Source organism: Dipodomys ordii, unplaced genomic scaffold (genome assembly GCF_000151885.1).
Source record: "Dipodomys ordii isolate 6190 unplaced genomic scaffold, Dord_2.0 Scaffold21, whole genome shotgun sequence".
Lineage (NCBI taxonomy): Eukaryota > Metazoa > Chordata > Mammalia > Rodentia > Heteromyidae > Dipodomys > Dipodomys ordii.
The window spans coordinates 16,346,285-16,355,978 of record NW_012267237.1 but is presented as its reverse complement, the minus strand read 5'-3'; positions in this window follow the sequence as shown (position 1 = coordinate 16,355,978).

Genomic DNA, 9,694 nt, shown 5'->3' with positions numbered 1-9,694 from the left:
GAAACATAGGTCCCATGGTTTCCCTTATTTGCAATAACTAGTATATGTCTGAGTCAAGCAGAAAAGGTCAGATAAGTTGATGTTAGGGAAATGAACACTAAGATATGTATTCAAATGTTTTTTTTTCTTCATGCGATTGTTTCTAACACATTTATAAGATTATTTCTTTGTTGCTTTGTATGTCCCTCCCCCACAGTATAACCCCTGATTTCACTGTATTTGATGTGGGTATAATTTGTGGAGGGAAGGGGATAAACAAATCGTTTTAATAGGGATACAGGTGGACCCATTGCAACAATGAGATGTACAAGTCGTTATGTCGAAAACGAACTTTACAACTTTGGCAGGGGGCGAGGAGCAGGGTTGGGCGGGGGAGAATGGGATGGGAAGAGGAAACAAAGGAGGAGGCTACAATGCTTGATAAGAAATGTACTCATTATCTTGCCCATGTAATTGTAACCCCTCTGTACAGTATTTTCACAATAATAAAAAAGTATTGGCTCAAAGTATATTATCTATAATACAAGAAACCTTGCATCTAAAACCTGTTGAGATTGATATGGTAGATTAAATAAAACAAATAATTGCTATCTATCTATAAGCTTACATGTAATAAGGCTTTTTTGTTCATTTATTGTTTTGCTTGTACTTGGGTTTGGATTTAGAGCCCTATCCTTCAATTTGGTTTCTTGCTATAGAATGGCACTCAACCATTTGATCCACACTTCCAGTCCAGCATTGTATTAGTTAGTTGGCAATAAGAGTCCTGGTTAGCTGCGAAACTCAAACCTCCAAGTCTCAAACTCCTGAGTAGCTTAGATTACAGGCATGAGCCACCCCTCACTAGCTACTTAGATGTTTTTTATGTGTATATTGCATTATATACGTGCACTTAAAGATACAAGTATATTTATATGTGATTACTGCATATATAAGCTCAAATAAAACATTTGAGATAACAAATGATTGGTTGACAATGTATCTTTAAATCCTCATATGATAGCTGTATCGGATGTTTATTAATCAGAATAAACAGAGTATCAATTTATGAACCATTGTCATACACACAGAAAGGAGCCATAAACAACTTATATGAGGGAAGCCTAAATCAATGTGTAATCTCCTGAACTTGACAGCTATCAATATAATATCTTATCCACACTCATTTATTTTTGCTTTGATCATTTTGTTTTCCTTTACTAGTTGAGTCTTTGATTTGTTTATGCTCATTCTAGTTCCTTGAAAGAAAGACATAGATTTTTTTTCTTTTTTTTTTCTTTTTGTCAGTCATGGGGCTTGAACTCTGGGCCTGAGCTGTCTCTCAGCTCTTCAGCTTAAGGCTAGCACTCTACCACTTCAGCTAAAGCACCACTTCTGGTTTTCTGGTGGTTTATTGGAGATAAGAGTCAAACGGACTTTCCTGCCCGGGCTGGCTTTGAATAGTGATCCTCAGATCTCAGCCTCCTGAATAGCTAGAATTATAGGCATGAGCCACCGGTGCCCGGCTTAGTTTGTGAGTTGAGTATTTTCTGCTTCTTGTTGTTAGTATTGAGTACTATAAAGGTTTCTTTTGTTTGTTGTTTTTATGCTTTTGTTTTTGTTTTTGTTGTTGTTGTGGTTTGCATGTCTTGGGGCTTTAACTCAGGGCCTGGGCACTGTCCCTGAACCTCTTTATAGGCTAGAACTTTACCACTTGAGCCACAGAACAACTTCCAGCATTTTCTGAGTAGTTATCCGAGATAAATACTAAACAGACTTTAGTGCCTGGGTAGTCCTCAAACAATGATCCTCAGATCTCTCCATTCTGAGTAGGTAGGATTTCAGGAATGAGCCACCAAAGCCTGGCTAAAGTTTTCTTTCAGTATTATTTTTGCTATATTTTTTTAGAGGTAATTACACCTAGCTTCATTTTTGGCTTTTTCAAAGTAAAAACTACTAATCTTAATTTCTTCTTATCTATTGATTGTTTAAATGTAAATAGTTCAGTTTCCATGAATTTATGTAATTTTTTGTTGTTATTGATTTTGATTTATATTTCATTTATTGGGAACATATAGTTGAGTCAACATTTGGTAAGTTTTTGAATTTGTTCAAAGTTGTTTTTGTCCGTGATTTGCTATATGCCTCCCAAAGTTCTTTCCAAGTGCTGCTATGAACCACATATGTTCTGTAGCTGTTGGATGGTTAGTTTTGAAGATGTAGCCTATGATATTTGGGTCATGCTACATTTTGAAATCTGCTAGTTTATTTTGTTGACTTTTCCTCTGGGAAATTTCTTCATTGCTGAAAATTTAGTGTTAAAGTTCCCTACAATTGTTATATTGTAGCCTGGATCTCCTTTTACTCCAATTATTACTTTCTTTTTATAAGTGGGCTATATTATATAATGACTATCATTTTTTCTTTTACTACTTTTGAATAAAATTCTATTTTATATTATGTAAGAATGAATATTCCTCATGCTTCTAGATTCAATTTATATGAAACTTCTGTCCCTTACTATCATCCTATGCATTCTTGGAAGAGAAGTGAGTTTCATTTCAGCCTCATTTATGGTCTTTTGAAAATTCATCCATTCTATATCTTTTAATGAGACAATTTATTTCACTTATGTACAAGGTAATTTATCAATATGAAATTCTTGCTAAAACCATACCATAACTTTCTTCATAGTGTTATTGTGGTTATTTCCTCTTCTTTTCAATCTGTTATAGTCATTTGTGGTTATGTGATTTACTCTAAGGGAGTGTTTGATACATTGTTTATTATAGTTTGTCTATTATGGATTTTGCCTTGTGACTCAAAAGAGGCTCACAAGAATGTAGTGATAATGTAATATTATTTTGAAATTATTACAACTTACTAGGATCATAAAGATAAGACCAGAAACAGAAAGATATCATGTATTCAGAAAATTCTACACTTCCAATCTATTTTTCCCCATGTTTTAGATTATTGGCATTCGATTTCCATCTTTCTGCTTTGTCCATCATTTGGTATATAAATACATCTATTCTTTTCACAGTTACTATTAGTTTCCATACTAAAAGAAGGAGTGGTTTTTGTACTATATTAATGGTATTAGAACATTATAAACTTGTCATTATAAGTATAATAAAATGATAAAATATAACTATATTTTATATTTTATTTACATATAATATATAGTATATCATATAGTATATATTTCATTTATATATTTTTATATATTTGTGTAATAAAATATAATTATAATAAAAACTTACCATTGAGTTTTACCCTTCCTTGGCTATCTTGCTCATTAGCATATTTCTTTGTAGGATAGACCTGGCTTGTATAACTATAGTCTTGCAGCTTTGTCTAGGAATACCTCTTTTTCCTCCCTTTCTATAGGATAGCTTTGTGGAGTAAAATGTTCTCTGTTGACAGGTTTTGTTGTTGTTGTTTCTTTGTTTTCCTTCACTACTATAAAAAATCTGCTAATCTCTGAACCAGCAAGCTATCTGCTGAGAAGTTTATTGTTTGAGAAAAGGTAACAGTTTTTTTTATTCTCTCTTTACCTTTATAACTTTGAGATGTTTCTCTGCAAGTTTCTCATTTGAAAGCTAGATTATAATATAATTTGGGCATAAATTTACTTGTGGTAAATTTATATGGTACCTTTGATCTGTCCATTTCTGGATTTTGGTATTTTTCTCTAGATATTAGGAAGTAAAGGTATGGATAGATAGATAGATGGATAGATAGATAGATAGATACATAATAAGTAAACACAGAGAAAAAGAGGGAGGGAACCAGAGAGAGACAGAGACAGTTGAAGAGAGAAGGGATCAAATGTCCTTCAGGATCGTATCATCCATGACCTATCTTCCATGAAACTCCGCATTTTTAAAAAATCCACAACTTCCCAATAGTCCCAAGGAACACTAACCAAGGATTTAGCATATGTCTTTTGGAAGGACATTTAAGATGCAAACCTAAACCAAGATCTAAGCCTTTTTGTTTTGCCTTCAGTCACACTGAAGTTCAAAATATGTGAACTTCAGTTCATTATACAACCAATGCAACTGCCAAATTATATTTCTAATCTCAATGCTGACACCACCAATCATCAGTTACTCAAATATAAAAATTAAAAACAAATTTAGAAAAAAATTAAAAATGTAACTTTGGCTTAATAAGAAATGTACTCGTTATCTTGCCCATGTAATTGTAACTCCTCTGTAAGGTATTCTTACAATAAAAAAAATTTAAATGTATAACTTTGAAAACAATAGAAAAGTATCCTTCTCTCCTTTAATTCATATCAAGTAATCAGTATCTAATTATCTGTTGACATAAAAATCTCAACTTTCTGTATTTATATATTACCATCATTTTATTCTATGCCAACTGAAATGTCAAGTTTTCCATCTAGTTTGCTGATTATCTTTTTGTTTGTTTCAGATATTTCAAATCTGTCATCTTTAACATGAGTCCATCTCATATATGACTAATTTGTTTTTAACTTCATATTATGCCTTAATTTCATTTTCTCTGTGGCTTATTATTCATTCTTGTTGGTTTACTAATAGTACAATTTGAACACAGGACTTTCCATTTGCTAGATCCAGTCTCTACATTTTGAAACAGGCTTCTAGTCCTTTTGGCTCTGGTATTGTTGAGAGAGTCCTGCTGTTTATCCAGACTAACCTGAACTCTAATCTTTGTATTTATACTTTCTGTTGTAGCTGGGATGAAAAATGTATCTCCACACCCAGAATTCGCTGTTGGGAAGTGGTGTCATGAAGTCTTGCCTGGTCTGCTCTCAAACTATGATCCACCCAAATTCCTGGTTTTGAATAGCTAGGATGAAATGTGTGAGCCACTCATTTTGTATGTTTTAGTTAAATTTCACTTCATTATTCAGATAACTCCTTAGGTGTCTCAATTGGGTGTTGTATTTTTTTTCTTCTTACTCTCACAAATTATACATACTAAGCAACTTCCCTTTTTGCCTGGAGTAAACAATTTGAAATATTCTTGAATTTGTATTCTTTCTCAGTTTGTTACTCACCAGTGCATATGTTACTCCACAAACTAATCCTGTTATCTTATTTTGGAGCTTAAGACAAGAAAGCTGGTTTGGAATTAGGAAGAAAGGAAAGACAACGGCCTTTTTTTCTTCTTCTTCTTTTAGTAAGCTTTTTTATTGTGAGCATACTGTGCAGAGGAGGGGATACAGTTACATGAGCAAGGCCATGAGTACATTTCTTATCAAGCATTATTGTCTCCTCCTTTTTTCCCCCCTTCCATCCCTTCCCTCCCATCTCCACAACTACACTCCACCCCCCGCCCCGCCTAAATTGTAAAGTTCGTTTTTCAACATAGTGTCTTGTACATCTCATTGTTTCATTGGGTCAACCTGTATCCCTATTTAAACATTTTGTTTTTGAATGACTGAGAGTGTGGAACCTTGCCTGCTTTGGCAATGAAACATTTCATTGATTTTAGGAGAAAAAAAAAATCAGTATGCTGCATTTGAGATGGCATAGTTGTTTTTTTTTTTTTTTAACATATACCCCCTTAAAAACTTCCAGAAAAATGATTAGCATATCAGAATCTTCTGTTTTGTACATATTTTGCCCTTTCTAAAAATTGTTAATTCATGGCATCCTTCCATGAAAGTCTTTCCAAGAAAGTCTTGCAAAGACTTTATTCTGGGCAGCTTTGGTAACTGTAGTTTAAGATCCTTTTAATTTTTGTTATCCTAGAAGTTTCTTCCATTTCAATCGCCCAGCACAAGTGTTTTCATTTCTCTATTCTTCTTTTCTAAGCATTTAATTGTTTTATATTCTCTAATGTTTCTTTTTCTCCCAGTTCAACATCTGGCCTCTCAAAAAAAAATAGTGCTATTCTTTAAAAGGAAATTAATGAAAAAAATTCTAACCCATTTCAGTAAGTAATAGTTTATGAAAATTTTAAAATGGATTTGACTTCTTACAATTATGTAAATAGTATAGCACAAATGACATCTATTTCTAATGTAACACAAAGTTGTTCCCAGATGACCTTTAACTATAAATAACTCCCAATAACTTAATGCTTTCTAATTAAGAGAGGGAAGTCAGAATAGAGATTAATGGAGATCAACAATAGTATAAAAATAAAAGAATAAAAAGCTTAATCTAAAACATTTTAAAAACAAATGACATTCTGAAAAATCATTCATTCTGATCCAAAAATGATATGTTATAATCAGTGAAGTTACAATCCATCTGTGAAGTTTTGCAAGGCTTTTTTACATTTTGAACATGAATACAAGTTTCCACTACTGAATAATAAATGTGTTACATGTAGAAGTTAAGTCTGAAAGTCAATATTAGCTGTCAAAATTTAATTACTTCAATCTTGCTAACATTAATTTTTACATTTATCAAGTTCTCACCTGTTGGTTTAGCTAGTGTGCAAACTTGCCCAAATCATTCTTCCTGAAAACACCATGTAATTCAACTGAATAAAATGATGTCATATTAGTAATGCCATATGGACATTATCTCCCTATGAGTATTACTAAAGCAAATATGATCTGCACTGGCGCTGCGACAATTTCACCCCTCTACCAACAGTGCATGTTTCTTAGTTGCTCTACCAATTGATTTACAAACAGCAGGCAGATGATTGATTTTATAAATTATTCTACTGCCATCTTTTTCACATTTTAACAAATTGAAATAAGTATTGAGGAGATAAGTTTTTCTGGTTTATGGGGCTATAGTCACAAATGGCTTTTGAAAGTTCATTTTGTATTATTTGATTAAATGTTTCTAAACTTACTATCAGAACAACAGCAATAACAACAACAACAAAACAGAGCTATCATATTACTTGAAATGTTTCTATCATGATCAAAGCAGGAGCTTTGGCCATTTTATTAACAGTGGGGATGTTTATGAGAATTTTTAAGTCAAACTATTATGCTACTTTTAGTTGGGAACATATACGATAACTTTTTCTACTGAATACTTAACTGCTTTATGAACAAAAGTGCAGTTCAATGAAAACTGTAGGGCTGTTTAACTGAATTTAAAAATAAAATGTATAAAAAGGACAGAAAAAATCAAATGTTGCTGTGTAAACTTAGAAAAACATTAAAGCTTTTAAATATTTATTTTCCTAAAGCAAAGATACAATCTTTATATTTTCTTAATCCTCTTCATTAACATATGTACTCTGTGTTGTGAATAATCAATCTAGTATACAGAAAAAAATTTACCTTTCTGCCTTCAGATCTCCATTCCCATGTGGGGTACCTTTCTTTTTAAGTTAATTGTGGAGCTATATATACAAGTACTCTGTATTTAGAGTTCACAGTTTTTAGCCTTTTCTTTGTGATGTATATCAAAGTATATTGTGAAGGATTTTTGTGTGCATATGTATAAATATATACCAAAATCAAAGGAAAAATGCTATATTTTAATATACAAAGAGGTTATCTAATTATTTGTTTATCTATTTTATATTACATTTTATAATAAAACACAATTCACACATTACTACTTTATATATGAACACATTTATAGCATAATATCAAAATAATATAACTTTTCCACTCCATTCTCTTTTTATGCTGCCTAGATTCTGATTACAAAAATGTTTACATACAATACCATATATTATAAAACAATACAATGTAGTACAGGCATCATATATTTAATCTCCAGTTTCTATAAGAAGTTTATGAATTACATTTTTTATCCTTGCAAACAATTCTGGAATGTTTTTCTTTCAATGAGTTCCTTCTTTTGAGGAGATTACTAAAGCTGGAATTCTAAGTTTTCTAATTGTGTTTCTGAGTTTTGTCTCATTCTTGTCAAATACAAGATATTGTTTCTCCTTGAATATGCAGCTTCCAGTTAGCATACAGACAGAAAATGAAGAGTGACTAGAAACATAGAGTTAAGAAGTGAGGGGACCAAGAAATGGCTATATCAGCATTAGGGTAAATAGTACCCTTTCCCCTTTCTTTGTTTCCACAAATCTACCATTGTCTATTTAAAAGGGTATCACATATAGTAGTATTAATTCCCACACGTCATAGCCCAGCCCCAAATCTGGCCTGTCAGCCATAAAGGTCACATTCAGTTTCCATTCCCTCTGAGATCTTTTATTTTACCAATCAGACAAACAAATAAAAAGCCACACTCAGATCAAACAGCTCCCAGTGCTAGGATCCTAGTCAGTAGCCTTGCTATCTGGCAAACACATTGCCTTTGACTGATGCCTTGGACGACTTCCAAGCATCTTTTGATGTTCCAGCCTCCAGGGAACAACCACCACTTGTAATGAAGCACCATTTCCTCGCCCTGCTTGGTTCATGTGTGCATTTTAATTAGCCCAGGGTCATAGACTCCGCTAGACAACACAGTGAATTTCCCACAATTTGAGATGTAAACTCCCAAATTGTTGAATAAGGGAATGGATGATCTTTGAACTAAATGCAGTGATTTTTTTTGTTTTGTTTTGTGTTGAGAGGGATATATGAGTCACTCTCAGGAGTTATTTTAAAAGCCTTCCTAAGATGTCTTACCAGCAGCTTCAATTTAATATTATTAATGCTAGCAGCTTCTTATTTTAGTTTCACTCCCATCAAATGAAGAGCAAAGGTTAATTTCTTTTCTGGCCTTTGTGCTTTGGCAAGTGAATGCATTGAATATTAAATGAATAAAAATGACTAATCATTGCCTTGCTTTATATATTTAGAAAGAGTTTCCATGATAACAAACATTGTAACCTTTTTTCCTGTTCTTTTAATAGAACCATTAATAGCACTAGGTAAAATGAAATCATACAACAATGCAATGTTTTTCCTTCATGCTAATTATGTTGTCAACTTCTTGTCTGATTCCATAATTGGCTCTGGCAGCAGCCCATAGTGTAGTGTTTAATGCCCTGAGATGAGGTTTTGTTTATGCTGGCCCTGGAAGGACACAACCTTGGTGACTAGATTCATTAGTCAGAGAATTCAGGGTAAAAATGCATTCATAGAGAATTTCCTGCTCACAGCTAGTTACCAACAGAACAAACACTACTGAGTCCATATAAAAAGTGATTCTGAAGATGAGAGTTAGTCATTTCTTGTGGATGATAGTAGTGCAGTATGTTGAACTTGGAGATGACCTGTAATCAACAACATATATGCACACATAGTGCTGTAGAACTTTGTGGCACCTACTCAGAATGTTTTTATATGCTGATACACTGACAAATTCATCTGTAATTCCCTGACAATATTTTATGCAACATGATCATACCTAAAGGTCTAGAGAATATGGAATTAATATATTTGCAGCTATGTTTGTAGTAATTACAAACTTGAACACAATACCATGTCTAATTCTCATAGATAAAAACAAGATTGGCATAGGAATTCTGCTCAAATGTCTCAGATTTAGTTTTTTTCGTTCCTTCTTAAGTTGCTTTTTCCTATAGCATTTACTCAAGAAATGACTTTTGTTTTATTAAATGTCTTTCAGGACAAATTTATTTGAAGTGCTTTTAACTAAACCATGAATCCATCATTATTATCATTGTATCTTTTTTTAATTATTCATTTTCTGTTTATTTTTGTATTGTGAAAATACCGTATAGAGGTGTAAAAATACATGGGTAAGGTAATGAGCACATTTCTTATCAAGCATTGTTTCCTCCTTTTTTGTTTCCTCTTCCCATCCTT